This window comes from Tursiops truncatus, chromosome 1, assembly GCF_011762595.2.
Source record: "Tursiops truncatus isolate mTurTru1 chromosome 1, mTurTru1.mat.Y, whole genome shotgun sequence".
Classification (NCBI taxonomy): domain Eukaryota; kingdom Metazoa; phylum Chordata; class Mammalia; order Artiodactyla; family Delphinidae; genus Tursiops; species Tursiops truncatus.
Window position 1 is genome coordinate 177,194,321 of NC_047034.1, and position 21,143 is coordinate 177,215,463.

Consider the following 21,143-nt stretch of genomic DNA (forward strand, 5'->3'; position numbering starts at 1 on the left):
TACACCTGCCAATGCAGGGGACACGGGTTTGAGCCCTGGTCTGGGAAGATCCCACATGCCACGGAGCAGCTAAGCCTGTGTGCCACAACTACTGAAGCCCGCACGCCACAACTACTGAAGCCCTTGTGCCTATAGCCCGTGTTCCACAACAAGAGAAGCCACCGCAATGAGAAGCCCATGCACTGCACCGAAGAGTAGCCCCCCCCCTCACTGCAACTAGAGAAAGCCCACGTGCAGCAACGAAGACACAATGCAGCCAAAAATAAATAAATAAATAGATTAAGAAGAAAAGCTATCACAGGGATTCAAAGGAGAGAGATACAGAAGATTAAAAAAAGCCTTCCCCTTTGATTAGTTATCTTCAAGCAGTGCTTTACTTTAACTAGCAGGTAGTTGCTGGTTCTAAGAGGAGAGAGATGTGACCATAACCTCACATTATTCATCTTCTCTCTCTGCCTTTGTTGAGATATCATTTATTTCCTACCTTCTTTCTGTTGTTGTTCCATCAGATTTCATCTATTTCAGTTAAAACTGTGCTTAGGACACACTGCCTTAAGTTGTTTTGGTTTGGCTACTCATATTTCCTAGCAATTAAGTACCTTCAGTTCTTTAACCTTTTCACTCATTTTATCACTTCATATCTTGTATCAATGTTTATTCTTTGCATTTGTATCTTATTGTTAATCATGTTCTTTCCATTAGATTGTAAACCCCTTGTAAGCAGAAAGCTTTCCTGTAACTATACCAGTATGTATGCTCACATGTAGAATGGGATGTATTCTAAAAGACACATTTCATGGTGTCTTAAGATACCATCAGTAGTAAGATGCACCATATTTTATGTACCACTAAGAAATAAAATGCTGCCAATTAAACTATGTGAGACCTGTCCCAGTTCTCCTGACTTACAAATGTGAAACATCGTGTGCCTTAGAATCATTGAAATTTGGCCATCTATTTAGGCTGTCTTTCTTTTCACAACTCTGTATTCCTTGGAGGTCATTTCTGAAGGTAGATTTTAGAGCAGATTATTCCCTCCCGTTGAAACAGTGTTGTGGGTGGTGTCCCGTCTAACGTGCTGCGCCCAACAGTGTATTGAAAGCAGGTGCTTCCATAACCCATAGTCGTTGTAGTTCTAGTTCCCAGAGTAGGTATACCTATTACATATTTTGATTTATAATTTACTGTGTGTTTTATATGTATGTAATACAAAAATACCGGCTTACTGCATCATCAGTTTGACTTAAAATGTCAACTTTATTTTAAATATTGGTGTTCCGCATGGTTCTGTCCATTAACTCCTCCCTCAGCGCTGTCTTCCAGAGTGACCTCATTCCACCTAGTGCTTCCAACCTGCAAGTTTATAAATACAGCCCTGATCTCTCTTCTGAGATCTGGACCCATGTTGCCCTCTGTCTCCTCGGATGTCTTCTGGGCACCGAGCCTCAAAATTTACCAATCTGTATTTGTCCACCCATAACTATTATACTATTGTAGCAAAGTAGTTAAGAGCTCTAGACTCAATTTCCAGCTTTCTGCTTAATAACTCTGACTTTAGGCAAGTTACTTACTTTCTGTGGCTCAGTTTCCTCATCTGCAATGTAGGGGTAATAATAGTACTCATAAATTTGTTGTGAGGACCAGTGTAATTAATACATATAAAGTGCTTAAAATGTCTCTGGTAAATAATAAGTGCTCAATGTTAGCCTAATTTTTAAAATTATTCCTGTATCATTGTCATTCATAGATCTAGCTTTCCACTATGTCCTGTTTCTTTATCTGCAACACTCAACAACTACAAGATATGTAGGAGCAATGGGTCAACTCTAGAGGGTTCAAATAAATTCTAAGTCAGCAACATAAAGTTTTTACTATTCCTTGAATATAGGAAATGCTACAGAACAGTACATGATTAAATGTAAAGTGAATGACATAGACCAGAAAGTATTGGTGAGGTTTGGGGGTGTTAATGAATAATCAGACGTCATAACTTAGCTGTACCTCTTCCTTGTGATGTTCCTAAAGGAGATTTATGTAAGTAGAATAATGGCAAGTGGGAAATTCAAAGTATTATTTTATTATTAATTGGGCTTTTGGCCAAAATACCAACACAGAGCTGTCTAATAAACTGGGTTGGGGTGTGTATTGCTTAAACTTAAAGTCTAGGCACCTCCCTTCGTCCTAAATCTCGCCGACTCACTCCTCTGGCTGGCCACTGTACCAAAGACCCAAACGTTAGTCTTCTAGAGCGTGTGTGAGAGAAACGAGCAGGAGCATGACGGCCATGCCTGAGCATATATGTGTGTAACTTTCAATCTGCAATTAATATTCGAATTTATAAACAAGTCCAGTCAGTGTTGTGGACTGTGACCCCATCAGATTAATACTCCCTCCTCTTAGAGAGGTTCAGGAAGGTAGGATATGGAGAGAGAGAGGCGCGTCTTGTTGGTCCACCTTCAGCTCTCTAGTGAGCTTGGTTTAACGGCCTGTGAGAAATAACCAAAAACAGTTGGCTATAGGTCTAGCAGCCCTACATTCTGACTTTTTTTTAGATCAGCCCCTGGGACCTGGGGGGAGGTGCAAAGTATTTTTCAAATTTAAGGATAAGGTTACTCTCTGAGATGAAATTAATGAGAAATGTCATGTGATAAATAAGATTTGCCATTTGGAAAAGTGGCCCACCATTAATGATAGCTACTGTGGCATTTCGGTAATGTGCTGATTTTAATTTTGGAAATGGGAGTGTAATCTTTGAGGAATATGATTATATATAATTATGTTAACAGAGCAGAACTGACGCCTAATCATATTATGCTCAGTCTGAAACAAGACTATGACGACAGATGGGGGATGATTAACTTGGAGGTTAGAAAAGAGGCACCTGGAGTGCGCCTTCAGATTTTGCAATCTCAGGTACATTGTTCAGGTAAACTCCAGGAGGGCGGAGCTCAGTGTTCCTTGCATCTAGCATGTGAGGAACGCCGTAGGTTTTCATTCACTTGTTGAATGACTGAATGAATAATTTTATTGTGTAATATTATTGATGTTGATGATAAAGGAGATTTGGCTTAATCTCTTAACCCCAAGACATATTCAGGAAGCTGATTTCTGGACAAATTCTTGATAATGACATTAAAAAATGAATTTATTTATTTATTTTTGGCTGTGTTGGGTCTTCGTTGCTGTGCGCAACTAGCTTTCTCTAGTTGTGGCGAGCGGGGGGCTACTCTTTGTTGTGGTGCACAGGCTTCTCATCACGGTGGCTTCTCTTGTTGCGGAGCACGGGCTCTAGGTGTGCGGGCTTCGGTAGTTGTGGCACGGGGGCTCAGCAGTTGTGGCTCGTGGGCTCCAGAGCACAGGCTCAGTAGTTGTGGTGCACGGGCTTAGTGGCTCCATGGCATGTGGGATCTTCCCAGACCAGGGCTCGAACCTGTATCCCCTGCATTGGCAGGCAGATTCTTAACCACTGCGTCACCAGGGAAGCCCAAACATTTGATTCTTATCATTTATAAATTAGAAAACTGTGCAGACATCTTTTAGCTATTAATATGATATTGAGAAATGCTTTTATAAACAGTTTATTAATATTCTTTAAGATATCTAGCTTTATAAAACATCTGCATTTTTCTTTAGTATTTTATCTGTAATGGCTTAGCACCTTTTTCATAGCTTAGTGAGAATTTTATTTTATTTATTTTATTTTTTGTTTTTGTGGTACGTGGGCCTCTCACTGTTGTGGCCTCTCCCGTTGCAGAGCACAGGCTCTGGACGCGCAGGCTCAGCGGCCATGGCTCACGGGCCCAGCTGCTCCGCGGCATGTGGGATCTTCCCGACTGGAACATGAACCCGTGTCCCCTGCATCGGCAGGCGGACTCTCAACCACTGCGCCACCAGGGAAGCCCTTAGTGAGAATTTTACAGTCTTTATGGAATCCTTAAGCAGTTTTTACATTATGAAAAAACTCTAATAACTTGGTTTATCGGTATGCTTGAAACAGTCTATAAGTTTCTTGTTAATGAACGATGACTTTTCTTCTCACAACTCGGGAGAAATTTAATTTTGTAAGTCATAGGACACAGCTTATCTTTCTGTCGGTTGTCGTATTTTCTTTGCCGCAGCATACATGTACACAGTGTGCAGTTGCATAATTGACATCCCAGTTACTTCTGTCAACTTAGACCCAAAGTTATGAATGTGTCATAAAGTTATAGTGTCCAAGAACTTCTTAAAACCCTGTGTTAAGAAATTGATCATGGTGATTGCCTTTTAAGGAGGCATGGTAGGGCACTGGGGAGGGGGATGGAGAGAGAGGGAGCCTTACTTTTCATACTCCTACTGTTTGTCATGTATAAATATGACATAAATACATAAGAAAAAGCTGTGCTTTTTATTTTTAGATTCTTGCCATGCTTTTGTTATTAGATGCTATAGTAACACATCAGGTTAATTTATGTATGAACTGGGGTATACACAATGATGTATACACCAGTTGTGTGCCTTTGAAGAGTTTTCTCACCAATGAGAATAAGACATGTACACAGTGGAGTACTAGGTAGAGGAAAGTACCTCAAGGTGTTGGTGCTGTGGTTTAAGAAAGAGAATAAGCTCTGGCTGGAGGCCTTAGGGAAGATGTGGTGTAGGAGGAGGTGTTTAACCTGTGTTTTGAAGGATTGGCAGGATTTGGACATGTGATAAGTAGCTAAGAGGATTTCAGGCAGGAAATGTCATGGAGCAAAGGCACAAAGTCTGGAAAACATGGGAAATGGTACATTTGCTGCTTCTATGATGAGGATTATTAAATTGTGTTTCAGTTTCCTTTTTTTAAAAAAAGTCTTTAAAAATGTTCTGTAGCAGGTGCAGGCAGACATAGTTCTTTCAACTCAGGTAATTTATGTTTGAAGCTGTTGCTGGTAGCGGTTCCAACCAGATCGCAGGAGCATTTTGGAGGAGGAGTCCTTTGGGCTGATTTCTCTAAGGAAGAACAGACTGGTTCGGCTGGAACAGTAGAGCACTGGAAAGACAGGGGTCATTGCATGGGGAGACTTAACACCAGGGTGAGACTATTTGAGAGCCTGATGCATTGTAATTAAATATAAGTTGTAATTATAAAATTAATGTATACTCATTATAATTGATTCATACAGTTCAAGAAGAGTAGTGCCCACTCCCGCAATATTCTTCTAGACATTTCCTGTGCATATATAAGCACATGTATGTGCTGTACATACTATCTTGAATTTTGCTTTTTACTTAATACTCCAGTCACACATTTTTCAAGTCAATTGTAATTATACCTCGTCTTTCTTTTAAAAAAAATCTGCATAGTGGGGCATTGTGTGGATGCATACTTTAATTTCCTGTTGATGGACACTTAGATTGAGTCTGGCTTTTTTTTTTAATCCTTGTACCTGTACAATTGCATAGGTGTATCTGTAGGGTAAATTTTTAGGAGTGGAATTGCTGCAGCAATAGGTGTGTGCATTTTAAATTTTCAGAGCTGTGAATAAATTGCCCTCCAAGATGTGCCAGTGTACACAGAGTGTTTTAGGGTTTAGATTTCCTTATCTGTTCTTGATCTTTGGTAATCTGATAGGTGAAAAATGTACAATATTTTATTTTAATTTGCATCTTAGACCATGAATGAAGTTAATGATCTTTTTGTATATCAGAATTTTAAAATACACATTTTTGTTGTCTCTCAGTAGTAGAGCTGGATGGTTTATGTTATATGGATCACTTCTTTCCAAGTACCATTTATTTGTTTATTTAAAAAATAACTTTACTGAGATATAATTCACATACTGTAAAATTTACCTTTTTAAAGTATACATTTTGTGGGTTTTACTCATTTGTTTAAAAATTGAGTGCCAAGCATTGCTTTATTATTTGTAGTAAATAACTATCAAGCTGAACTTGAGGTCCTCTCTTTCCAAGCTCATCGGCATATTAGGCCCAAAACAGGAAATGGGAAATGCAACTTTTCTTGTTATTTTTCCAGTGTATAGGCCTCTCTTACCTGAGAGTACAGTTGGGCTAGCTGGGTTCCAAATGGAATTATGCATGACAACTGCTTTGGAATCTCAGTGCTTTGGTACTGGATGGGGAGTGATTTCTTTTAAATAACTTGTAGTTGAAACTGATTTCCAACTGCTAAAGGTGACACAAACTTTTCGACTTTTTCTGAAATTAAAAAAAAATATGAAATCTGAAGTGTAAAAGCTTTTGAGGTAAAAAGATTTAAAAAATATGGTAAGTGTTTAAAATTAGTAAGTCAGTTTTTTTACGTGGGTGAGTCAACTCCTTTGTAGTTACTATAGTCATTTTTTATTTCAGAGGTTTCTTATTATATACTAAAGTGTGTGTGTGTGATGAGATGATTACATGGCTTCACTTTAAGAACAATGGTGATCTGGCTTGTGTGTGTTTCTGTTATGTTTCACAGGTATTTTCTTGTGGAGAAAAGCGTGCTGGCAACTGTCAGACTGATTTTTTGACCAAAATCTTTCTGTCCTCTAGCATTGACTCCCATCTAGTAGAGTCCCAGGTAGCTCCTGTCCAAGGACTATTACAGAATAGTAGCTCTTATTACTGGTCATATCTGGGACCCTCATCTGTATGGTTGTTCCACTTGGGGAAAGATGTTGACAGAGTCTTACAGTGATTTTCTATTGATTTTGATAGAACTCAGTTATTCTTTACTTTGAGTTTTATAAAGTAATGCTTTAAACATTTAGTTTCCTATTCTTCCTAGTAAAATGTCCTTAAAACTGTGATTCTTTTGCACTTTAATCCCCTCATCTTCTATTATTTCTCCATATTTTTATGCTTCTTCTGTTTGGAAAGTTGTTTTTGACTGGTTTGGTTTTAATCCTTTAAATTAAAGTGTCTCCTCTTTTTCTCCCTTGACATCTCTTTTCTTGTTAACAGTTTTTTCAAGTTTTAGGATTTTTCCTACCATAAAGTCCCTTGGCCTTTGGCTTGTAGTTTTGATTAAAGTGGATTTTTTTCTTGGACTTTTAATTAGATTTTCTTTTCCTTTAGCTCTTCATAGGGAGATTGAAGATGGTGCTGACTGACACTCGGGTCAGTGGCATGATTACTTAGGGTGAGACTAATATGAACACTGAGTGGCTTGAATATCGCATTTATCTTAATTTATGTATGTTTCCATTTATACTTGAGGGCAGTTTCTTGGCTTAGAAGCACTGTCCTAAAAAAATACCCAAATAAAATTCTTGTGTGCTGTGTGCATTTGGGTCAAGGTGAGATATGAGAACTGGGTGACCTTTGGGGAAACTGTTTATAACCCTAGAAATAATGTTTTGCTGATATGTGATGTTGCTTTGATAGGAGAGAATAATTGGGTCTTTTAAACACACTGTACGTGCTGTGTAATTCATGTTCTTTCTTGCTTCACCAAAATGTCCTGAACCATGACAACCAATGAGCATTATAAATAAGCTTGATTAGTTAGCGTGAGAGGACCTGGATTCTGAATCCACCTGTACCGTGCGTTCGAAGGGTGATGAAGTGCCGTACTTGCTCAGCTGTCGAATGGGGACTGTAGTACATCAACTGAAATGAAAAAATTGATATGGAAGTAAATTGAAAAAATAAACTCTGCAAATCTGGGGGCTTCCCTGTTGGCGCAGTGGTTAAGAATCTGCCTGCCAATGCAGGGGACACGTGTTCGAGCCCGGGTCCCGGAAGATCCCACAGGCTGTGGAACAACTAAGCCGGTGCGCAACAACTACTGAGCCTGAGCTCTAGAGCCCAAGAGCCACAACTGCTGAGCCTGCGAGCCACAACTACTGAAGGCTGCACGCCTAGAGCCCACGCACCGCAACAAAGAGTAGACCCCACTCTCCGCAACTAGAGAAAACCTGTGCGCAGCAATGAAGGCTCAATGCAGTCAAAAATAAATAAATGAAATAAATAAATTTATTTAAAAAAAACCTCTACAAATCTGAAGTACTTCAGTTATCGTTTTCTTTCTCAGGAGCCTAGGCTATTGCAGCTCACAACCCTTACTTAATCTAGCAGTATTTATCTTCTGTAATGTTACTTCTAGAGAAACCCACTGTTTTCTTGATGTATTTCTTACACAAACACTACATGCAGGTGTATTTGTTTTAGATGTTTTCATGCAGTTACTGCTAAGTGCTCAGTTAGTGTTCAGCTGTAGTAGAGAACTTAGATGTCTTGTCCTAAAATAAAATTGTTTTCATTTTATGACAAGAGACATCAAAAATACATTTTATGAGAGTGATAATGCATTGCCTTTTTCTTCTTTTTTAATAAACGCAGCAATTTAAAAATCTCAGAGATCTGTAAATATATTTTTTGGTGGAAAAATGTAACGAGGACGACATCAATAGGTTGTTTGACTTAGGGGATAGGAGCAGGTAGCAGTTTTTCCTGCCACCTCAGTCACAGGCCTGTGAACTTTTAATGTTAAGATCTAGAGAGAGCACTGTTAGCATGTGGCCCCTGAAATGATTTAAGAAGCTGTTTAAGTTGGTTATTCCAGTCTAACTGCTCAGGAAGGAAGCTTTGAAGTTTTTTTTACTTTCTGGGAGTCAAAGATTAATTTGTAATTAAAAGTTAAGGGCTTCCCTGGTGGCGCAGTGGTTCAGAGTCCGCTTGCAGATGCAGGGGACACGGGTTTGTACCCCGGTCCGGGAAGATCCCACATGCTGCGGAGCGGCTGGGCCCGTGAGCCATGGCCGCTGAGCCTGCGCGTCCAGAGCCTGTGCTCCGCAACGGGAGAGGCCACAACAGTGAGAGGCCTGCGTATCGCAAAAAAAAAACCAAACAAAAGCAAACAAAAAACAACAGTTAGTATGGGGTCCCCCCCCCGCCCCGCCTTTTAAAAAATGGTCCTGAGTCAGCGGAGAGTTGGCTGGTTAAGTGCTTACTTTTCCCATGAGGTGTTCAGATAATTGGTTTTCTCATTTGGTTTGGATATTTGGGGTAATTTCTCCCCTTACAAATCAAATTCTGTGGGAACGAGTCATATTTTTATCACTCCTGGAGAAGAATACAGGTGGCGTCAAATTCCTTGCATTCCCAAAGTCCATTTTGCTTGGATCTTGCCTGCCTTCTTGCAGTTTTCTAGAACGCTGATTGCCAGTCTTGCAGATGTGGGGCTGGCTTTGATATCCAAGGCATCCTTTGAGGCTATTGAAGGACCGTAGAGGATGGAAATGTTAAGGTTGCAAAGCGCTTGCGGAGTACCACACGCTGCAGATGTGCTTGCTGCAGTGATTCTTTTTCTTTTTCTTTTTTTTTTGCGGTACGCGGGCCTCTCACCGCTGTGGTCTCTCCCGTTGTGGAGCACAGGCTCCGGACGCACAGGCCCAGCGGCCATGGCTCACGGGCCTAGCCTCTCCGCGGCATGTGGGACCTTCCCGGACCGGGGCACGAACCCGTGTCCCCCGCATCGGCAGGCGGACTCTTAACCACTGCGCCACCAGGAAAGCCCGCTGCAGTGATTCATGGCCCTCGGAAATTTACGCCTTTGATACTGTTGTCATCAAGGTGGGCCTCAGCGCCCTCAGCGCATTGCTTAGAAATGATTCACTTTTAGCTCCCAATATAAAAATGGACCCCTGCTTCTCTGAGGTACCCCTCCCCTGCCCCTTCACAGCATCTTTAAACCTTCTTAAAACTGAGAGAAAATACTAGGTGTAAGACATCACTAAAAAGAATCCAACCTCTGGGGGAAGTGTTAAGAGAATTGAATGTTGGGCTTCCCTGGTGGCTCAGTGGTTAAGAATCGGCCTGCCAGTGCGGATTGGGACACGGGTTCGAGCCCTGGTCTGGGAAGATCCCACATGCTGTGGAGAAACTAAGCCCGTGTGCCACAACTTCTGAGCCTGCGAGCCATAACTACTGAAGCCCACATGCCACAACTAGTGAAGCGCACATGCCTAGAGCCTGTGCTCCGCAACAAGAGAAGCCACCGCAATGAGAAGCCCACGTACCACAACAAAGAGTAGCCCCCGCTCGCTGCAACTAGGGAAAGCCCGCATGCAGCAAGCGACGAAGACCCAGCGCAGCCAAAAATCAATCAGTCAATTAATTAAAAAAAAAAAAGAATTGAATGTTGCTAAAGCACCAAGAAGGGAGGAGGTGGACCTATTTTGAGCTTGTCTGCTACACATGTTTAGTTTAGAAAACTTCGGTTTCACTTTAGACACAGTGAGAATCATCTGTCTTCTTTTAGGAGGTAATTGTCTAGGGGTAACTGTATGTGCACTGTGGCACAGTCACTGCAGGACCACTTACAGAGATGCTCTGTGGAGGGCTTCAGCCTCCTGCTCATGGTATTACTGAAAAAGGAACTGTGGCCGTTTGATGTAATTCTGGACAGGAGACTTGTTGTTTGTATTACGTTGAATTAGAGGTCAGTATTTGAATTTCTCTGTTTTAGTGGATATTATAAGAGAAAGGTCCATAAGAATAACAGATGGCTATGAAATTAGCCAAACACATAGTTATAAGTATATTTCAGAGATGAGGTAAACCTGTTGTGACTACCTGGTTTCTGCTGGTTTCTGTGAATTACTGACCTGACGTGTGTTTTTGGATGTGTTGAAAAAGGTGTACAACTTGGTACTTTTTCAATTATAAACTTAATGGGTTATGAAAAGATATAACCTGAATTTCATTACGTGAAGAAGGTGCCCTTCTGATTTATCTTTTTCTGTGAAGCTTCACCTTTTCTGTTGGTGATGAATTCTGGGAGAGAATTGTTCTAAGTTTATAGTGATGATGTACCTTACTTATCCTTAAATGGTTTCTGACAAAGGCTTTTTTCCCTTCATACTTTGTTTTGCTTGATTTTTAGAGAATTATTGGTTTGTAACTAATGTTACAGTGTGTTCCCTTTTCTTCTTAAATACAGTGTGTTCCCTTTTCTTCCCCTGTGATTCCCATGGATGTGTTTAATTTGAAAAAAAGAGATTTCAGAATGATCATACTTTCCACGTACCTTACTAATCATGAAAAGGAAAGCTCAATCTTGTTTTTCTGAAAGGATAGATAAGGTGATTAGTAAGTGAAATGTAATGATTCTTATAGAAATGATCTGTAATTTAAGGCTGTACCTTCTAGGAGGCTGCTCTCAGCTAAGTCTCCTTTTCTCTGGGCAGTTGGCGTTTGGTAAGGGAGCATCTGAGTGATACATTGGGCTTGTCGACAGCAATTTTTAGTGTCTCTTGCAGGGCACTGTACTAGGCCGTGGGAGCTCAAAGATGAGTAAGGAGTGTCCCTGCTCTCAACAGAGTTCATGAGCAAAAGGAGGGAGCAGATATGAATAAAAATCACTAAAATACAGTCTGAAAGGAACTGTAGTAGAAGAAATATCATGCTCCGACAGCCCCGAGTAAGAAGCGTACATACACCCTGGACATTTATGTAGCACTTAACAGAGTTACAACACAAGACATCTTTACTTGTTTGTCAACAAATTGGTTCTTCAGCTCCCCTTCAGGCAGCTACGTTTATTGTGGATGTGTGGCCTGGTGTAACTGGGATGAGGTTTTCCTTGTCACCGACAGTTTCCAGGGAGTAGAAGGTACATCTCTTCTTGGGAGAGGTTGGGCATCCTAACCCGTATTATACTTAACACCAAATAGCTTTCTATATGTTTCGTTTACTTTTAAGAACATTCTCTCAGAGCTGATGTGAAAATAATTTTGTTCATTCTTCCTGAGTCCCTTCTTTGGGGAAAAAATGCTTTTCAAATAAAGAAAGAGGAGTCCTATAGCAGAAGGACTTAGCATTGCCCCTTGATCTTCTCCTCTGCCTTGGGAGCTTGCATACTTTTTTTGTGGACACATGCTATGAGTAAATTAGGTGCTGATCTGATTACATGTTTTCCTCTTGGTGTGGTGGGGGACACAATACTTAGTTTTTCAATTCATTCTCTCCTTCCTCCCTAAATAAGAAGTAAAGCCTGACCCTTTTTTCTTCCTGGAAAATGACTCACTTAGTTTTTAGAAAAATTAAGATATCTGTGTATGGAGGATATGAAGCATTGTTTAAAAATAAATATATTGCATTAAAAAAAATGACACAGGGATCACCTTGGGGCTTTATTAATTAAACTCCAAGCTGTTAGTCATACCTATTACTTCCATATTTCTCTTACTGGCATTAAATCTATTCATTCACCAAATAGATTTATTATTTATTTGTATTATTATTTCTTATTTGCTAGATAATGTGGAAGGTGCTGGGGAGACTTGCACTATGGTGATTTTTGCTTGCATTAGGAATGAATGAGTGAGTGAATGAATGAATTAATAAAGAAGTAAATCTGTTTCCTGTGCTAGAGGGGCATGTAAATTCAATCCTAATCATGGTGTTTAAACCTGTAGTTGCAGAGAAGAAGCTGGCACTGAATCCTGCCCGGCTGAACCTCCCACACAGGCTCTGTCAGCCAGCCAGCAGGTATTGGATGTGTGTTTCCAAGTTTAATACTGATGAAAGTGGGATATAAACTTTGGCCTTACAGTTTAGGAGGCAAGCCTTGCAAAAATGCAACATTTTGAGTTTTCTAGAACAAAAATGGAACTACTTATTGTATAGCATAACAAATATAGTTCACATTCAGGCTAACTAGAGGTTATTGTGGGTTAAAGAAGTTAACTAAGGATCCATTGAGAAGCTAAGAGGGGGGCCTTGAAGAATGGGTGCTATTTGACTAGGAACTGGGAGAGCAGGTTAGGGCAGTCCTAGCAGGGTCAGCCTGAGGCAGGAATGAGGATGGTGTGTACAGTGTTAAGTAAAGAGAGCCTGGTTGGGGTAACAGATCTGTGGGGAGGAATGGGGTGGGATAAGTTAGGTGGACCAAATGAGAGCGGCTTGGAATGCTCAGCACAGAATTCCTGTTGACACCTGACAGGAAGTGGCGGGGGTTGAGGTAGTAAAGTAGCAAGGTGGCCAGCGACTGTGGAGGCCTGAGTACTTTTGGCCCCAGATTGGTAATGTGGCGATAGGAGGTACACTGGCCAGTCCTGGGAAAGACGTGTATGTGCTGGTGTGCTGTGTTAGAACTGCTTCCTGTCCCTGCTTGTATTTGGTCAGATGGCAGGATAGACTGGAGGAAAGAGGAATAGCCACAGGACAAAATAGGCTCTTAGTAGTCTAAGTGGTTGGTGAAGAATCACTGTTGGCTTTTATTTAGTATCATATCTCATAAAAATTTTTTACCAAAGATCCTGCCACCAAATGCAGTAGTTATTTTAGTTTTCTAAAAAAAAAAAAAGAAAAAAAAAGGCATAAATCATAGATTATGTATGATTCTGGTTCATCTGTTCTTTTGCCTCTCACCCCAGACACCCATTCTGCTTCATACCTCTTTCATCCGCCCTCCCCGCCCCCTTTTCTTTATGCTCCCTCCTGTTTGTTCTTCAGGTCTCAGTTTAGGCATCATTTCATCTGACAGCCTTTCCTCAGTCAGGGCTGTGTCCAGCTTTGCTCTCCTGCGGCATCTGTCCTTCCTGGGACATCCTGGGTCACACTGCGCTGTAAGTGCCTGCTCAGCCCCTGCCACCTGGGAGCCCAGAGCACCGGCCCAGTCCTAGTCTGTCAGGGCGGGTCTGTCAGGGCGGGCCAGGCACAAGACAAGTGCTTGGCAAATGTTTGAGCAGTGTAAAGGTTGGACTTACTTTTTGTTGTCATTAATTTAAAAAAAAAAGAAGTCTCCTAAACACTTTTCTCATTATTATTATTTTTTAATGGTTGTCTTATGTTTTTTAATGTACGTATTTCTTCATATATATACATATATGTATTGGGCATTTAGGTTATTTCCATTGTTCTTTTTTCCTACTATATCTAGTACTACTAACAAACTTTCTTGTACGTACAGCACTTCTTTTCAATGCTTCTAAATATAAAATAAAGAAAAACCATACACAAAGCATAGAATTATTTTTAAAAAGACGTGTGTGTGTATTTATTTCTATATTGTGTCTAACTTCATAGGGAGTTGCCTATAAAAATTGCAGTTTTTTGCTCAGATTTCATTTTTAAAAAATAATTATTTGTTTTTTGCTGTGTTGGGTCTCTGTTGCTGCGGGCTTTCTCTGGTTGCGGTGAGCAGGGGCTACTCTTCGTTGTGGTGCGTGGGCTTCTCATTGCGGTGGCTTCTCTTGTTGTGAGCACGGGCCCTAGGCGTGCAAGCTCAGTAGTTGTGGCCCGCGGGCTCAGTAGTTGTGGCTCGCGGGCTCTAGAGCACAGGCTCAGTAGTTGTGGTGCACAGGCTTAGTTGCTCCACAGCATGTGGGATATTCCCGGATCAGGGCTCAGACCTGTGTCCCCTGCGTTGGCAGGCGGATTCCTAACCACTGCACCACCAGGGAAGTCCCAGATTTCATTTTTTAATTTTTTTTTTGCGGTATGCGGGCCTCTCACTGTTGTGGCCTCTCCCGCTGCAGAGCACAAGGTCCGGACGCGCAGGCTCAGCGGCCATGGCTCACGGGCCAAGCCGCTCTGCAGCATGTGGGATCTTCCCAGATCGGGGCACGAACCTGCGTCCCCTGCATCGGCAGGTGGACTCTCAACCACTGCGCCACCAGGGAAGCCCCCAGATTTCATTTTGAACAAGGAGAATATACCTTTATTCTTATTGAAATTAAACAAATTGTAAAATGAAGCAACTGTGTTGCTTAGACAGGGGAGAGAGACTCATGGGGTGTATGGGGGATGCTGTGAAGTAGGGTATGCAGGGAGAGCTTCTCTATAGAGGTGACATTTAAGCAGGCCTTGAACAGGTTAAGGAACTGTCCAGAGAATTGGCGATAGAGCATTCCAGGCAGAGGGAACACCAGGTGCAGAAGTCCTGAGGTGGGAGCCTGCTGGTGAGGTTAAGGAACAGTGGACTGGCTCTGGAGAGCTTAGGAGGTGTGGGAGGAGGTGTGGTGGGAGGGGGTGTGTGTCTTACAGGTCCTGGTAGACCACGGTAAGGCCTCTGGCTTTTACTCTAAGTGTAATGGGACGCCAGCGGAAGGTTTTGATCGGGGTGTGACAAGATCTGATTTCTCCTTTTAAAAAGATACCTCTGGCTGTTGTGTAAAACGACTGTTGTCCTTCAGAGTAGAAGCGGGGAGACTGGGGAGGAGGCTGCTGGCGGCATACAGGAGAGGCGGGGCGGGGGACTTGGATAGGGTTGGGGCCGCGGGTGATGAGAGTGGTCAGGTTTGGGATTTGGTGAGATGCTGTGTCCTGAGAGATGGAAGTATTGCCACTAGTTAAGGCAAACCACCCCTTGTTGAATATGAGCTAGTAGTGTTCAAAATGCCTTTTTCTTCAGGGTGTTTGGTAGATTTTGTAGCCTTGAAATTGCTAAACTGGTGAAGTGGGGAAAAAACCCAGTAAAGGTGAGGGCTGGGACTTGATTGTATTGTTAATCCGTTTGCTGATGGAACAAGAAAAATTCCATAACAGCAGATGTGCAGATTTTCTTCTGTAATGGTCCTTTATGTAATATAAAATGTATGTCTGAAGAGTATATACTTGGGTAAATTATATACTGAATTCTGGTGCTTATTAGTAGGGTTGTGTTCAAGTAGACCCATTTAGGATTGAGTGTGAAATACGCTGCAGCAATAATAAGGGGTGCAGTGGGTGCCTTTCTGCCGTTACCGGAGTCCCTTAACAAGTTGCGCTGTGCCTGACTGCTCCCTGTTGTTACACTTTATGGTTCATGCTAAGCTGTAGATGTAAATGACATTCACTCTCCAGCAGTTTCTCAAGGCCTTATATACAATGATGTTGTATTTTGAGTAAACATTTGTTTACTCCATAGTAAAGGTAGATACTAGACAGTTACGGTTTGCTTTGGTTCTACTCCTCTGTTTTGCACAGGGTTTTAGCTAGGTAGAGAAAAGTATTTGACAGTGTTCTTGAGGTTTGTGAAACTACATTGACTTACTTATGTGAGTGCTTCACACTGGTGGCCACTCCTCTTTATCAGTTTAGCTATAGAGAGACAGTAGCTTAGGCCAGGGACACCCTTTAGTGTAGAAGGTCCTGTGAAAAGGGAGTGAAGTTACTTCTCAAGCCACTAAATTGAAGTGGATTGTGTTTTTTTTTTTTTTAAACAAAATTTGGTTTTTGGAGTAGGGAATTTAAACTCATGATATCTGCTGTTTGCAAGATGTTAAGTCATGGTGTTGAGTGTTTAATGGATTTTGTTTGCTTTTTTTAAGGGTTGGGGTCTTTTTTAAAAAATAAATTTGTTTATTTTTGACTGCATTGGGTCTTCGTTGCTGTGCACGGGCTTTCTCTAGTTGCGGTGAGTGGAGGCTACTCTCCGCTGCTGTGCGCGGGCTTCTCATTGCAGTGGCTTCTCTTGTTGCGGAGCACGGGCTCTAGGCGCACGAGCTTCAGTAGTTGTGGCTCATGGGCTTAGTTGCTCTGTGGTGTGTGGGATCCTCCCAGACCAGGGCTCGAACCCGTGTCCCCTGCATTGGCAGGCGGATTCTTAACACCGCGCCACCAGGCTTTTAATTGGGGAATCAGGACAGGCCTGATAGAGAGGGTGGTATTTGAGCAAAAGGTTAAAAGTGGTGCTCAAGTTAGCCATTTGGAGTTCTGGAGTTTGAGCATTCCAGGAAGAGAGGAAAAGCCAGCACAGAGGTGGGAGCAAGGAAGACAGCACAGTTGGAGTGGGACAATAGAGGGGAAGGGTGGTGTGTTAGTTTCCGGGGCTGCTGTAGCAAAGTACCACAGACTGGGTGACTTAATACAACTGAAATTTATTCTCTCATTGTTCTGGGGGCCAGAAGTCTGAAATCAAATTGTTGGCAGAGTTGGTTCCTTCTAGAGGCTCTGAGGTAGTATTCATTCCATGCTTCTTGCCTAGCTTCTGGTGGCTGCCAGCATCCCTTGGCTTATACACTCATCACTCCAATCTCTGCTTCTGTCTTCACTTCTTTATCTCATTTCCCTCTGCCTGTCATCAGTTTGGGGACCCACCCTAAATCCAGGATGATCTCATCTTGACATCCTTAACTTGATTACATCTGCAAAGACTATTTTTCCAAATCAGGCCAAATTCACAGGAACTGGGTGTTTAGGACTTGGACTTAACTTTTGGGGGACCACCATTCATCTGTATTGACTCCTAAGATAAAGTGTAGTATGTACTGGTAAGGGAGTAGGGGCAAGTAGATCTCTGGTGCCCCTGGGGTCCTATTAAGGACCTTGGCATAAATTGAAATGGGAAGGCCTTGGAAGGTTCTGAGCAGAGAGTGACATATGATTTGTATTTTTAAAGGATCACTCCGACTGCTGTATTAACAACAGACTGGGGCAAAAGGGTGGAAATAAGGAGACAGGTAGGAGGCTATTGTAATAATAATCAATGTGAGAGATGATCGTGGCTCAGAGCAGGGTAGTAGCAGTGAGGGAGTGAGAAGTGTTTGGCTTCTGGATGTCTTTTGAAGGTAGAGCAACAATATTTTCTGATGAAGTTTGATGTAGGGTCCTGGTGAAAGAGAAGAGTCAAGAATGATTGCAAGGTTTTGGGACTGAGCAGCTAGAAGGATGGTGTTGTCAGGAAGGAAAATGAGGAGACTGAGGTGAGAACAATTGGCAACAAAAATTGCTGAGGAGAGATCAGCAAACATGGAAAACCAAGAGGCTGTAGCTGATAGGAGATGGCACCTTGGAAGCCGAGCAAGAAGAATATATCAAGCAAGACGGGGAGGTGAACTGGGGAAAACAGCCCTGCTAAACCAGGTCAGATTAGGACTGAGAACTGATCATTGGATTTCGCAATGTGGAGGTCAGAAGTGATCTTCACAAGACTGGTTTCAGTGGAGTCAGGAGCCTAATTGGAGTGGGTTTAAGAGAGAATGAAAGGAGAATTTGAGAGAATATAACACCTTTTGGGAGAATAGTTGCAGGTAGTAGAAATTTAGTGAAGAGAAGAAATTTTTTTTTTTTTTTTAAGGTAGGAGAAATAACAGTATAGAACTGTCTTAGTGTCTCAAAATTTTGTGCAGTTTCAGGGGATTAATGGGTTGCCTGAATCCCTCCATGAACCTGCAGTTTAGAAATTCCTAGCCTGTGGCTTGCCAGTGAAACCATGGGGCACCAACGTACTTTCTCCCTTGAGATTTCTCTTTTGTATTAATAGTTTGCATGGTTTGGTAATTAGACCACAGGGAACGAGAATTCCTAAGTATCGTCAGTTTTCCTTATAAGGCGTGGACCTTAGTGCAAATCCTTCACTTTACATTAAAAAATTATAATTTTACACTTCGTACTTATCCAGGCACTGTTCTATGTGAGTTTAACCTTTATAATAATCCTATATGTTATTTTATTGTCCCTAAGTGGAGGTACAGAAAGTTTCAGTAACTTGCCCAAAGTCACCCAGCTAGGAAGGGGCAGAGCCAAGTTTTGAATCTAGGCAGTCTGGCTCCAGGGTCTGTGCTCCTAACCACAGCGCTGTGCTTCCTCTGGTAGTTCTGTAGTGGCTGCTAATAGTGTTTGGCTGTGGGGTGAGGGAAGTGGGATGGAGGTAGGTGTTGAAGGGCAAATGATGCTTTTGGAAAGTCTTGGAGAGTTTCATCAGAAAGAGTCTGTAAAATAGAAAGTGTCCTTGTGGATTTGTCCCAGGTGATGTGTAAAGAATATAGTAAGATTATAATAGTTTTTATTCAAAGGATTTGGAGAACAGCTGCTTTTCTTCCAGCCTGTTGGCGAGCAGCCTACTCCTTTCTACGGGAGTTGTTGGCTGGCACAGAGAACAGCAGGTGAAATCGCTCCCTTTCCACCTGTACTTTATTTTCTGGTTCCTTTGACAGTAGGGCTTGATATTTTGGTGTACCCTGGATGGCCTTGTTCTCTTGGATCAGATGACCGAAGTTACTGGCTCTGTTTATTGTAGAGTGGTTGGTTAAGTATGCCTTTGGGACCCTCGAGTGAAAATGGATGATCCTGAGTCAGTGTGGCTTGAAGAGCATATCACTAAGAAACTCTCAGTCTGGTTGGATAGGGCAGATTGCGTTTGATTTGGTACAGGTTGCTTACCCCTTTTCGCTACCATGTGGTCAGTCTTTGCTTTCTGAGGTAACTCAGGTGTGTTCTTCTTCCTATAATTTCTACTTGAGAATGGACCAGCAGAGGCCAAGAAGTAGGGGAAGTAGTTCACGTGAAGGTACTGGAACCCATATAGTTTGTCATTTACCCCAGAGCACAAGTGAAATTAGTGACCGAGTTGATACTGGAACCCAGTTTTCTTAATGTCTAAGTTAATACTTTAAAAAATGTTATTTTGGGAATTCCCTGGCGGTCCAGTGGTTAGGACTTGGCACTTTCACTGCCATGGCCCGGGTTCAACCCCTGGTCGGGGAACTAAGATCCTGCAAGCTGTGCGGTATGGAACCAAAAAAAAAAAAAAAAAGTAATTTTATTTTATTATTTATTTGTTTTTAAAAAAGATTTATTTTTTTGTTTTTGGCTGCATTGGGTCTTCGTTGCTGTGCGTGGGCTTTCTCTAGTTGTGGCGAGAGGGGACTGCTCTTTGTTGCCATCCTTGGGCTTCTCATTGTGGTGGCTTCTCTTGTTGCAGAGCAGGGCCTGTAGGCACATGGGCTCAGTAGTTGCAGCTCGCAGGCTCTAGAGCACAGGCTCAGTAGTTGTGGCACACGGGCTTAGTTGCTCCATGGCATGTGGGATCTTCCTGGACCAGGGCTTGAACCCGTGTCCCGTGCATTGGCAGGTGGATTCTTAACCACTGCATCACCAAGGAAGCCCGAAAAAGTTATTTTAAAAAGTATAAGTACTTCTGTGCAATTATATAGTCTTCATCATTACAATGAATGCGTACTGTTTCATATGTGTTTTCAATTTTTTACTATTGTGAGTAACACTGTATGGATCTTTTAAAAAATTCAGTAAATATCTAGTGTCACTGGTCTAGGCACTGTGGATATGATAATGAATAAAGAGAAATAGAAAAAAAATCTCTGGTCTCATGGAGCTTGTCCTTATAACAAGATGTGTCTTCTCATATTTACAGTTATTTCCCTAGATAGAGTATAAGTGAGTTTTGATATTACAAATAAAACTATTCAGTAGCGGCATAGCTAAACATTAGAACAAAGTTTCTTTTAAATTCTATGTAAAAAACTGAAGTTTTCTACACTGTTTTCTTTGATTTGTTTGCCTCCTTATATATAAGTGCTATCAAAAATTAAAATGAATAGGGACCTCTAAAAGGAAGTGTTTTAAGTATCAATTTTTGATAATTGAAGAACTTGGTTAATTGCTTTTTTCCACTAATCAGCTAAAATGTATTAATAAGTCATGATTTTTGGCATGGTTGAGAAATTTTTCAGTCAGTTTATTGTAAATTTAACTGTTAAGATCTATATTAAAGTTAAATTTTAGGTTGTAAAGGTGGCTAGTAATTTTCCATGCCTTGCACCATCCTGCTTTCATTTCTAGAAATTCTCTTAAGGACTTGGCAGCATCTTTAATAAAACTGGATGACTTGGGTGCATGGCATTCGACATGATCCAGTCTGCTCTGAGATGCCCAGTTTGAACTTGCACTTGAAGTGTGCCTAACAAAGTAAGGTGTAACCAAATCTCAGCTGGAAAAAAGGTAGTTGATCTGTTCAGACTACGCATCAAGAAACAGCTTCCTATAGCTGAATAGAGCAGAGGGACTTTAAGACAGCAGTCTGTGTAGGTGATCACAATGAGTTATTTTGATACTTAGTCTAATAGTAAATATATACATTAGAGAAGCTTTATATAACGGCTGATACTTGAGGTGCTCTGCTGTTAGCTTAGTATGGCGAATATAAGATAGCGTTGGAGCATGGGGAATTATTCTAGTTGCTGCATACTCTCATTACTTCTAATAACCCATTTCTTCTTCAGAGAGGTCTCACCACTACTAGTAGTGATATCAGATTTTGGGTTCAAACTGAGGTCTGGGTAGTTGAAGCCTTTTCTACTATGTCCCACACCTTTCCTTAAAATTATGACACATTTTGTTGTTAGAATGACCTGTCTGAAACTGTATTTTTGTTTTGGCTGTGCCAAAAAAAACATAAGGGATCTCAGCTCCCCGACCAGCGGTTGAACCCCGGCCACGGCAGCGGAAGT

At 41.6% G+C, this 21,143-nt stretch overlaps 1 protein-coding gene across 5 annotated transcripts in view; it reads left to right on the top strand.

Annotated features, from left to right (window-relative positions):
• RERE (arginine-glutamic acid dipeptide repeats) overlaps window positions 1-21,143 on the top strand; it is a 428,266-nt gene that overhangs the window by 8,932 nt on the left and 398,191 nt on the right. Inside the window, exon 1 of one of the 5 annotated variants that reach the window (XM_033843763.2) lies at window positions 12,409-12,459. The exons of the other annotated variants lie outside the window; for them this stretch is intronic. The gene's annotated coding sequence lies outside the window, so the exon portion shown is untranslated. Of the gene's footprint in view, window positions 1-12,408; window positions 12,460-21,143 lie in introns of those variants that run through there. 5 annotated transcript variants of the gene reach the window in all.